General features: G+C 43.6%; 1 protein-coding gene across 2 annotated transcripts in view; it reads right to left on the bottom strand.

Moving 5' to 3' along the window:
* The window catches only part of ca10a (carbonic anhydrase Xa), a 617460-nt gene that overhangs the window by 544488 nt on the left and 60162 nt on the right, over positions 1-12810 (bottom strand). The gene's annotated exons all lie outside the window — the stretch shown is intronic.

Raw genomic sequence — 12810 nt, 5'->3', positions numbered from 1 at the left:
TTAAAGTTAGCTTAACTGCTTTTGTTGGTGTCGGCCGCCGCTGCCTACAGGTAAGTGTGTCCGCCCGCGGAATGCTAGCTTTGAGTAGCCTTTCATTTCAACAAAATATAATATTTTGTGGTTCGAGATGAGCACAAAATTACCTCAAGGAGCAGAGGTCATCGGTCACCCCTGTGGGCGCGGCTTCTTGCTCCATGAGAGGGACCAGCACGAGTCTTGCCCAGTCTGTCTGAGGGTCGTTCACACTCAGAGAGCGTTGACGGAGCCCGAAGCATGTGCGTTCCGCCGCCAGCTTCGTCGCTCAACCCTGGAGGGACGGGTTAAGTCCTTAGAAAAAGTGCTGGGCGAAACCGTGGTCTCACGAAAGGACCTACTCCTCTCCGAGTCCAGTAACCCAGTTCCGTCCGAGTCTGACGAGGAATATTTGTCGGTCAAAGTCCCCGCTTCCAGCTAGGCGGACCGAGTAGAGTACAGGAGGGGTTAGCCGTTTATATTGGCTTGGATGTTCATCTGTTGAAAGACAACGAGGAACCCGGCCCGGTCTAGATGCCCTGCTTCTGCGGAGGCGGACCAGGAACACATGTATGTTCTCTCCTTGTGTCATCGTATGGTTCAGAACAAAAACCGTCGCGGTTCGCGGATTTTTCTCCCCACTGAACCGACCGCGGTGAAAAACCGTCTTCACATGTTCCCAGACTTCAACTCGGAGGTGATGTCCTGCTGGAGCAAACCTCTGTCCACCCGCGTCACAGTACCCGGTTATGGACAGTATTTCTGTGTAGATTTTCTGCTGCGCAGCTTGAAAATTTTTACAGGGCTCAGGCCACCACTGCACGCGGACATACCAAGCTATGTCTCTGGTGGAGCTTGGAGCTCTAGTATCGCCAAAGAGTCCTCTGTTACCTTTCTTTAACGAAGTCAGACTCACAGCGGATTACATTCTCCGTGCGTCCCGCTGTGCAGCGCTCTCCCTGGGCAGAGGGATGGCTTCAACCGTGGTGGCGCAGGGGCATCTGTGGTTGACGCTCTCTGATGTTCCCGACAGAGACCGAGCTGCATACCTGGATGAACCAGTTATCGCTGCTGGGTTATTTGGTCAGTCTCTCGACGTCATTCAGATGAAGTTTGAGCTGAGGGGAAAGCAGACTGAAGCCCTGCGCTGTATTGTCCCCAGACATGACGCGAGACCAAAGACTAGCACACAGAAGCCGGCTGCTCAGCCGCCTCTTGTTAAGAGAACAGTGCTCCCTGGGAGCCTGAGCACCCAGTCAGTACAGTCTCAGAACCGCGACCAACCTCCCCGTCATTCGGTTTGGAGCAAGGGCCCCCCCTCTGGGTATTCTGAAGGGCCCGACGCCTTGGAGGAAGAAGACAGTCCTCCTAGCTGTGGGACTGTCACTTCAGGGCCAGGGAGACATGATCGCCTGCTATCGGCTGCTGCCCAAAAGGCATCTTGTTTGTTTTGTTCAGGGAACCAGCCCCAAGAGGCACTGCGTTTCCCTCACACAGTCTCCCAAGCACCAGTCCCACCCCACTCACATAGTGTTTGCACTAAAAGCCCCCAGTTTGGGTGCACTAAATGTTCAAAGCACAACTGTTTCTAACGTTTGTGTAAATGTGTCAAATTTGTCAAAGTATAAACTTTGCACACAAATAAATCAAAAAGCTATGGGCGACAGTCAGGTAATGCTGCGCCTCTCTCATAAGACAGAGGGCAGCAGCACATCGCCAACACAAGTTGGTCGCCTAGCGATGCCACTCTCTCTTTCTGGCGCGCATGCACACCATCCCCTTGGGTGGAAAGAACTGTGTCCATGTGTTACCGGCTACAGTTTTGCATAAGGCCGCCTCCTTTCAACATCATGGTAAACACTGTTGTTCGGATCAAAGCAGCCGTGGTTTTGAGAGAGGAAATAAACATGTTACTGGCAAAAGGTGCCAAATGTGTGGTCCCTGCCTCGGACGTGAACAAAGGTTGGTACAGCCATTATTTTTTCATCCGAAAACGATGGGGGCCTTCATCTGATTCTGGACCTGAGAGTGTTAAACACATTTCTACGAACATACAAGTTCAAAATGCTAACACTCAGGCAACTTCTACATTCTGTCAGCCCGGGCGATTGGTTTGCAACCATCGATTTAACAGACGCTTACGTTCATGTAGCGATTCACCCGGACCACAGAAAATTTCTGAGGTTTGCGTTCAAGGACGTAGCCTACGAATACCTGGTACTGCCATTTGGTCAGTCACTAGCACCCCACACCTTTTCAAAGCATGTGGAAGCAGCGTTAGTTCCTCTCAGGGAGAAGGGAGTCCACCTGTTAGCATACCCGGACAACTGGGCACTAATAGCCAGCTCCAAGGAGCAGATTACAGAGCATCTGTTTCAGGTTCTGTCACACATTCAGGCTCTGGGCTTTTCTGTAAAATTTCAGAAAAGCTTATTGACTCCGAGTCAGCAGTTTTCTTTCCTCGGTTTAGAAATATGCTCCCTGTCGGGAAGAGCGCGTCTCTCAGAAAACAGAGTAGCTGTGTTTCACCACTGCCTCGCTCAGTTTCAACTGGGATGCAAACTGTGTTTTCAGACCGTTCTGCAACTGTTGGGCATGATGGCTTCTATGATCGCAGTAGTACCCCTCGGCCGGCTAAAAATGCGCCGGTTTCAGCACTGGTCCCGCTCTCACCGGCTGTGTGCATTATGTCACTGCCACAGAAAGCTAATGATAACTGCCTCATGCATGAGGTCTCTCTGCCCTTGGAGGGAACCCGGCCTGCTGTGCCGAGCTCACTGAGGGAAAGTGTCCTTTCGCAAGGTGGTATCCACAGATGCCTCCCTGGTGGGGTGGGGGGGCTCTGTGCGATGGTGCAGCAGTGAGGGGGGCTTGGACTCTGAAGCAGTCCAGACTCCACATAAACTGCCTGTAATTATTAGTGGTTCTGTTAACACTGAAACATTTTTATATGGTTCTGAAGAACCAACATGTTCTGACCAGAACAGACAACACGACTGTAATGTCATACATAAACAGACAGGGGGAACGCGGTCTCTTCCCCTGTTGGAACTGTCTCACACTCTCTTGCAGTGGTGCAGCGTGCATTTCCTGTCTATCAGGGCCACTCACATTCCTGGGAGACTGAATCTGGGCCCAGATCTACTCTCCAGGAGCGGACCTCTAGTGAGGGAGTGGAGGCTGCATCCCTCAGTGGTGGACCAGATTGGAACCTGTTTGGCAGGGCAGCAGTGGTTCTCTTTGCCACAGGGGCTAACACCCACTGTCCTCTGTGCTTTTCCATAGCAGATCAAAATGCCCCACTGGTGGGGGTGGACGCTCTAGCCCACACATGGCCCAACGTACTGCTGTATGCATTTTCCCCAGTGGAGATGATACTGCCTGTACTAGAGAGGGTGCGCAGACAAGGTCTGTCTCTGATTCTGGTGGCGCCGCATTGGCCAGCGAAATCTTGGTACGCCAAGATAATCAGCCTGCTGGCTGCTCAGCCCTGGTAACTTCCTCTTCGCCTAGGTCTCCTCTCTCAGGCAAGGGGGGAGATATTTCACCCACACCCAGAGTTGTGGAGGCTGCACACCTACCTGCTGAAAGGTCCTGCTTGCTAGCCAGAGGCCTTCCCCCGGCAGTGGTGGCAATTATCCAGAACGCGAGAGCGCCCTSCACTAGAGGTTTATATACCTACAAGTGGCACGCTTTCGAGCAGTGGTGCGAGGTTAGGCACATTGTCCCGTTTCAGTGCTCTATGGTGGCTCTTTTAACATTCCTTCAGGAGCTGCTGGATAAAGGTCTGATTTTTCCACAAATAAGTCTACTTGGCAGCTATTTCTGCTTGCCATGTGGGTTTTGATGGAGTTACGCCAGGTGCTCATCCTCTAGCAGTGCGTTTTCTGAAGGGGGTCCGTAAGGCTGCGGCCTGTTATTAAACCCAGTATCCCTACCTGGGATCTTACTGTGGTGCTCGAGGCTCTCTGTGACCCCCACTTTGAGCCCCTGGAGTCTGTGGATTTGAAGTCCCTTTCATATAAAGTTGTGTTACTTCTGGCACTAATGACTGTTAAACGGGTCGGGGATCTCCATGCTCTGTCTGTGAATCCCTCCTGTATTCAGTTTTCACCTGATGGCTCCAAGGTGGTGCTGCATCCAAACTCAGCGTATCTCCCTAAGGTGATATCTTCTAACTACAGTTCCATGTCTATTGAGCTTTCTAGTTTTTATCCTCCCCATTTTGCATCCGAGGAGCAGAGGAGGTTACATTCTTTGTGTCCTCTACGTGCACTGCGTATTTAAATTGATCGTACACAGGAGGTGAGGTCATGTGATCAGCTGTTTGTGTGTGTTGCTAACCCACTCGGGCAGGGCTCTGTCTAAACAGAGACTCTCACACTGGATTGTGGAGGCTATCTCTTTAGCTTACAGCAGCAGGGGTCTCCCAGTCCCATCTGGTGTGAGAGCTCACTCCACCAGGGGTGTAGCAGCATCCTGGGCACTATTAAAGGGGTACCTGTGAGTGACATCTGTGCTGCGGCCAGCTGGTCTTCACCGCACACATTTGTTCAGTTTTATCGCTTAGWTGTGACAGCCCCTTCGGTGGCTCACTCTGTGCTCTCCGCTGGGTCTGAAGTGCTGCACTAGCATGTTAACATGACCCTAGTTTGGTGCTGCTCTGCAGGGCATTTATATATGTCCCATACATGATGTGTTGTACCGAGTGAATTGACTGAAAGGGAACATAATGTTATGCATATAACTACTGTTCCCTGAAGGAAAGGAACGAGGTACAACATATGGTGGCCCCGCTGCACAGCGGGGCTCGGTGAAGAGCGGTTACCGAACTAAGGAGTGACTGTGATGGCGACAGTATATACAGTATTTGTCTAGGCGGAGCCTGACATCTGTCGTCATCACGTCACCTGCCTAAAGTCGTGATTAGAGGTGGCTTCAGCCAGGACACGCAGGGGCGTGGCTTACCATACATGATGTGTTGTACCTCATTCCTTTCCTTCAGGGAACAGTAGTTATATGCATTACATTACGTTTACATGGATGGATGGATGGATGGATGGATGGATGGATGGATGGTCCTAACTAAAAACTAACCCTTTTGACTGGACTGGAGTATTCAGTCTATTAAAAGTATACTGTAAAGTTTCAAAATCATTTTTAGGTGACAAGAAAGATAAAAAAAACACTTTTTTGGCTTCATCTAAAAGTTTTGGGTTAATAAAGTTTATTTATTTCATTTTGGAAGTGGTTACATCCTTTTAAAAATCATTGCAATAAAGTCACAAAACCTTTCAACGTCTTTAGTTTTGTCCGGTTTTCAACTCTTATGTTGTATTTTTAACTCATATTGTTGTGTTTTGTTGTTGTTGCTGTAGGTTATAATTGAATTCTAAGTTACCTACACTCAGCAGCCAGTATTTATAGTCTGGTGTGCACCTGGAACTAATGAAACATGTGTTAATACAATAAAGCTCAGCAGTAAGAGAAATAATGAGCCTTCTGATAGAACAACAGAATACCTGCATCTGCATGTACTGCTAGAAGGTTTGAGTCCTGAAGACACGATCCTTCATCCAGACACTGACAACAGAACAGAGTCTTCCTCGCTCCGACTCTGAGCTCCGCCAGGATCTAAAATCACTGCTAAAAAAAATTCAAACTATTTTTTCACTAGATCTGTCTACTCCCCTGTCATGTCAGTCTAATTAGAGAAAATAAGAAATGATTTTATCACCATCAGTATCAGAATAAATGTCTGCTGATCTCCTACAGTGATGGATTCTGTGAGGTAAATGGAGTCCTTCATGATCCCTGTGGGAAAACAGAGCTGTCACAGCGAGCCAACAGCGGCACTAATTACAACATATATTATGGAGTAATGATACATAGAGGGCCCAAAAAAGTTATGAATCAGAGATTACTGCAGGAAAATTATTGCAATATTAATTCATTCATTCAACCGTTTACTGTATCCTGTTTGACCGATTTTTTCTTCTTGTCAACAGGTTTCACTTCATTAAACGTTGTCAAATAAACTAGAAAAACAACCAATCAACTAACAATTGATTCAACTAAATAAAACCACTTCAGGAAGACAAAAAAATAAGTTTTCAACAAGTTTTTGTCAATTAGACTTAACATGCATCTTTTTTATTTAAATCTGACTGGGTACACTTATTTTCTCTACATACAAATGTTTTGTTCTTACAACTAAATATATTTTTCTTCAAAATGACTTGGCTTATAACAGTAAGAAAAATAGATATGTTTTTGTTGTTTTTTTTAACAAATTATAGATAAGTAAACAGAATTTTACAACAGAATTCCAGCTTATAAGATTCGAAGTGATTGCTTGACAGAAATTAATTTAATTTTAATCCCATTTAAACAAATACAGAGATAACATGAGGGGTGCAGGTCAGGCTATACCCTCACTTTGTATCCAACAGTTGCCATTGTGTACCCGTCAATGTTTTGTAGTGAGTAGGTATAAAATGGTTACCAGTGACCTGCTTGACCCGGTGTTTACATGCTGCACATCAACCTGTCATTTATTTTCTAGTCAGCATTATTATGAACCACAGCTGTAATTTGACTTTGTAACATAGGAGTGTGAAAATTGTCCTTTAGTTTCAGGTGTTTATTAACCCAAACTTTATCAACAGTGAATCACATGAACAAGTAAAACATTGAATTTGACAATGATTTACTTGTTTACTTGTGTGCAATAATAATCCATGACAGCACTTCTTCCCATGTCATCTTTAATTTAAAGGCTGCTTGCATATTTTGAATTAAATTTGTTCCAAACTGCGAGGCAGAACTAGCAGGATTAGCCTGTTGTCCTACTAGAAAATACAGTATATTACATCAGTGTGGATATGCTCCTATAGAGATATGTTTAAAACAATGTTAGATTTAAAACTTGGCAGTCCTTCCATGAGCCACAATCGTTTCATGTGCTTTAGCAAAGGAGAGTGAGAGTAAGACAGGAAAAAGCAAAGTGGCACAACAAGCCCTGCCCCATTTTTCACAATGTCTGTCTGAAGCTTGAAATGCTCCTCCTGACATCAGCAAAAAGAAAATGCCTCTGATCTATAAAAGGAAATGCAGACTAGATGCTGCAGGAGGTGAGATGCAGTGGGAAGGCTTGATGGATCGCTATTTTCCATTTTACAGCATCCCAGCCATTGTATAGTGTTTAAATGTCTGTGATGTGGTGTATGAAGAGGGAGATGATTTGTTATATCCACATTCTGTTCAAGGAGTACACTTGTTTCCAGGACTTTTGGAGTCGTGAGCCTTTTAGAACAACTGAGAATCACACCGTTCACCTGGGGATGTTGTTGTTTAATATCCATTGAAGGTTTTATATTTTTATAAATGATTGAATCATGAGCTTCTTTCAGAAAATGTTTTAACTGAATGATGAGATTCAGAAAACAACACACATGGAAATTTCCAAATAATACAAATGCATTATGGATTCATTAAGAGTGCTACTACATCCAAGCCTCCATCATCATTGTCTGTTTCTAATCGGAAACATTTTGTCCCAGAATAATTCAGAAAAACTGATCCATGCATTTATCACATCTAGACTGGACAACAATTCTTTATTAACTGTGTCTCAAAATAGTTATTTCAAAAGCCTGCAGTTAATCCAAAAGCCTGCTGCTAGAGTTTTAATGAGAGTTGGAAGGAGAGATCATATTTCTGCAGTTTTAGCTTCTCTCCACTGGCTCCCTGTCAAATTTAGAATAGAATTTAAAATATTACTCCTAACACACAAAGCTCTAAACAACTAAGCTCCATCATTATATTAAACATCTTATTGTTCCATACTTTCCTAACAGAGCACTTCGCTCTCAGACTGCAGGTTTACTTGTGGTTCCTCAAGTTTCTAAAAGTAGAATGGGAGGCAGAGCTTTCAGTTATCAAGCTCCTTTCTTATGGAACCAACTTCCAGTTTCTGTCCGTGAGGCTGACACTCTGTCTACTTTTAAGATTAGACTGAAGACTTTCCTTTTTGATAAATCCTATAGTTAGACTTAGGTTTCCTGAATTATTCCTTAGTTCTTCTTCTAAAGGCTCAGACTGTTGGAGCACAAACTGAACACATTTCAAAAAGAAAAAAAATTGTATAGGTCTTCTGGACGGGTTCTTCTCTAATGAAACGTTTCGTCTCTCCTCCAAGAGACTTCTTCAGTCTGAGAGTTTCAGGCAAAATTCAGGCTTTTAAGCCCTGCCTCCATGTGACTGATACTCACATCACATGGCTATCGTTGACACCTAATTAACACTTATTGTTAACAGGGGGTGGAGTGATACTGGCAATCGCAGCGCTGTAGGAGGGGGGCGCTGCATTTCACATTTCACTGATGTTTCTCATTAGCCTGTGATTTCTTATTTTTCTTTTTATAGATACTAAAGCTGGACCAAAGAAACTACATCTGGACCACAGAAATTACACCTGGACCAAAGAAACTACACCTGGACCAAAGAAACTACACCTGGACCAAAGAAACTACACGTGGACTAAAGACACTACATCTGGACCATGGAAATTAGACCAAGACCATAGAAAATATACATGAACCAAAGAAACTACATCTGAACCAATAAAACTACATTTTTACAACAGAAACTACACCTGGACCATGGAACTTACACCTGGACTAAATAAAATACCTGGACCAAATAAACTACTGGACCATTGAAATAAGACCAGGACCATAGAAATTACATCTGGACCAAAAAAAAAATTGCGTCTGGACCAAAGAAACTGCATCTGGATAATGCATCTGGATCTGCCCGACATTCCCTTCCTGTGGAACATAGTTAGAAAACCTACATAGGCCATTTTATTCAGAAGCCTGAAGCCTCTCAGTAGAGTCTTTTAAACGGAGAGGAGAAGCCACTCTCTTTGATAACACATGAGCTTGGCCACGATACAGAGAAAGATCAGCTGCTTGTCTCCATGATCTTATTTCATGACCATTGATAAGGTTTGGAACACAAATGCAATAAATGAAGAGTTTCACCTTTTCTTTCAGTTCTTTCTTTATCAGACTTAAGCAGCATTATCATTACTGCAGATCTGTCAGTCCATCTTCTCTACATCCTGCCATCAATTCTGAACAAGACTCTCAGATTTTATCAGTCTATCTGACTGTAACAGAAACTCAGCCTCAAATATCTGCCCATAGTTTTTGTATGCTTAACCAAAAACATGATCAAAAACTTAAATCTGCCTTTCATTATTACCAGTTTGTGGTCACGAAGGCACAGACAGAACAAGAGAACATTAATACTTTGCTTTAAGAAAGGTTTAGAGTATAACATTTAGGTTTTAGGGCAAATGTGTTAGTAGGAACGAAATTTTACTTCTGATTTACTTCTTAAATGTAATTTCATTATGCAAACGATGACAATAAAGGCTTTCATCATTCATCATCATCATTACTAAGAATTGTTACAACTTAAAAAAAGTTTGTCAAAGTTTTTTTTTCACTGAAGTCATGAAACCTTCTTGTGGATCACAGAGCAGAAGTCATTCAAACATTTTTTTCCAAGCAGAATAAAAGAATGAAACAGGTGAGTATGTGCTGTATTTCAGGATGCTCTAAAGTTTGACTCATACCAGCAGAATGACAAGTCTCAGCTCATCAGACGGACTGATACAACCACCAGCCACAGCAAATTTTCTGTGGTAACACAATCCTTGTTTAACTGAGAAAGTTGATGCAAACTAAGGTCCCTTTCACACCAGATAAAAATCACACAAGATTATAAATGTAGAAAAACATTCATGGCCTGTGAAGGAACTTGGTAAATTCCTCTGGGGCACATAAAGATTGTGATAGAGCATATCAAAGCAGGGGGTTAAGCATAGACAGTTGTGTATGATCATGATGAGAGCACCAGGTTCCCTAGAGGAAACATGGAGGCAGCAAACCCATGCCATGGGTCCATGTGTAATGGTGTAGTTTAGTCAGACAGAGGTACGTAGGACTGGCTGCACTGGTCAGACAGACACAAAATCTGTCTGCACAGGTTTAGTAGAAACCAGGTTTAAAATCTGCTAAAATTCAGTTACATTGAAGTGAAAGTTTGACTTCAGTTGTTTTATACGACTCAAATTGATTAAAAATGTAGCCCCAGTTGTTAACCTAACTCTTTTTATTGTTTCTACAAACACAGATTGTACAGACTTTTATCTGCTGCAGGTAAGACACAGATCACTGAAAACTTCGTAACAGAACTCCACTTCATAAAACTGTGTGTTTACACTGCATTATTGGATTGGTTCATTTAGCACACAGAAACACCACAAACAGTTCAAACTGATTAAGTAAGTAAGTAAAGTAAAGTTTTATTTATATAGCGCCTTTCACAGAAATAAATTCACAAGGTGCTGTACATTCAGAGAAGGGGGGATGGGGCAGTTAAGAAACACTTATTCAAGAAGACATACAGACAAACATGGGGGAACAGGTGAAATCGGTCAAGCAGCAAACACAGTTGCGCTACCTTTAACAATAGCTTGAAATACACCAAAGGAAAATTGAGTTAAACAACCCACGAGAGTGCAAGACAGCCTGGGGGTGGGGGCTTAGGTCAGATAATACATAAGGGGGAGATAAAATGGGGTGTGTTCAGAGGAGTAGGTGATGTTGAGGGAGGGGGGTCCGTGCTAGGCCCAACCCTGGGCCCATCCAGAGTCCAGAGTCACATGATGTTATTGTCTCTACTCAGTTCACTAGAGTTCAGAGATTTTCCTCCTCCTCAGCCAATTGAGTTCCAAGGCCAAGTCCATCACTGGTGATGGAGGTGGGAGCAAGTCCAGCTCTTAGTTGACATTCCATCCTGGGGAGGTTAAGATAGGCACTGCCCTCAAGTTCATGCCATTGGGAGCCAAATAGATAATCCAATTGTTTTGGAAAAAAGCAGACTTGAAATTCCTGCTGCTTTGGAAGTGTCTTTACTGCAAACTCTGAGGTGGCAAAAAAAGTCAATCAGCCAAATGTGGGGTCTTCCTCGCCTCTCACCATTTGAAGCTCACCCAGATGTAGTCCATACATGCCAAAGGGTCGCTCCTGAGCTGTGATCCTCGTCAGAATCACATCCAGTTTGCGAATTTTTCCCCCAGCTGAGAGAGTGTGTGCTACCAACCCGGCAGAATCCTTCAAGTGCACCCGATGCTCTTCAAAGGCCCGATCCACTGTCAGGGTCGCTTTCACTTTTTGATAAATCTGGAACCCTCCTCTGACGATCAGCAGGAATCCAGTTATCATAATCCAAAAAAATAAAGATCTTCCATGTCTTCGACAGAAAGTGGTGCTGGCATATCAGATTCCAGCCCCAGGAATAAGACAAATCAAGCAGCAACCATTCTACCCAGACTGCCACGTTCCCCTCGTTCCAAAAAAAAAAAAAAATAGTGTCCATTTCATTCAGAGACCAGTTGACCAAATCCATAAATCCTTTAGTTTCGGATGGAAGGTGAAAAAAGAGCTCGAAAATGCAAAAGCAGCGAAGCGGGGGGTGGGTGGGGGCAGAGAGAACGAAAGCATGAAAGCACGTCCTGCTCCTCTGAAGGCCAAGCCAAAAATCAACAATTGATTCAACAGCACCATGATCCATCACTTTAATGTCAATGAATGAAAAGAATTTAGGGAATGAAAGATCTATGTTATTTTTTTTTCATCACAGATTTCAGTACTTCTTTGCTCAGAATTCAATCAGTTTTTAGTTCAGTGCTATCTGTAAGTTTTGCATTAATTTTCGTACTTGATTCTTTGTATTCAGATCGTTTCCATTTTTCTAATTTTTTAAAATTATATATCTTAGTTAGATTTTTTCATCAGAAAATCATGCTTTACATCATCTGTGACACCTAATGATGATGAAAGTAATACATCAAAACATGTCAGGTATGTCTGAAGACACATAAAATAACAGTGTCTAGTAACAAAGAAAGGTTTTTAAGATTTATTAGATTTATACGTAGACACAATGAACTTCATTGAATTATTCTTATTAGTTTTTCTTATCTCATTTAACCACTTTTCTCAATCCTTCATAGTACACTACACCACCTTTGACAAAATGGCTCCGTCAGCTGAGGTCTTGAAGCTAAAAACAGAACTCAGTTGAGCTATTCACAATCTTCTCCAGACACAGCTGGATTCCAGGCTGTCCTGCCTTGAGCCAGTGGCTGTTGAACAGAGTGATTGTTACTGCTGACGCCTCTGGCACATCTTCTTCCCTGTCCTGCTACTGTTGTGAAAGGCTCTCTCCTCCTCTCTCCAACCTGTCCAGTGTTGGTAGAAAGAACATCCATCTTGTTAGCTTCTCATCTCTGGTAGAGCACTAAAGCTCTAAAACAAGCTGTGCTGTCTTTTCTTGGACACAAAATTAGCTGTGTCAGAGAGCGTCCCTTTTCCATTCCTCTCCTTCCTGGGACCAGCATCTCTGAAATGCCAACCATCTTGTAGAATATGACCAACTTAATTTAAACGGCAGTATTCATCATTACCAACAGAGAGTAATACTATTCCAACATCAACACTCAGACACACAGCTGTCTGTTGCAGTGGCAGCGCCAGATATTTTTCTCAGGTGTGGCCAGATGGGGACCACTGGCGAGGAAAATTACATAACTTTTTACTTGAAAGTTCCTGCAGATCTTTGTGTTTTTGTCTTTTCCTTATGTTCTTATGCAGGCAGTGAGTACCTTATAAACGCGGGTGTCAGAACCATTTTAAAAGCGGGGGACAGGCTGTTGGGGGG

The sequence above is a fragment of the Austrofundulus limnaeus genome, unplaced genomic scaffold, assembly GCF_001266775.1.
Source record: "Austrofundulus limnaeus strain Quisiro unplaced genomic scaffold, Austrofundulus_limnaeus-1.0 Scaffold185, whole genome shotgun sequence".
Classification (NCBI taxonomy): Eukaryota; Metazoa; Chordata; class Actinopteri; order Cyprinodontiformes; family Rivulidae; genus Austrofundulus; species Austrofundulus limnaeus.
Note: the sequence above shows the minus strand (reverse complement) of the source record. Positions and strands in the feature narration are given on the sequence as shown.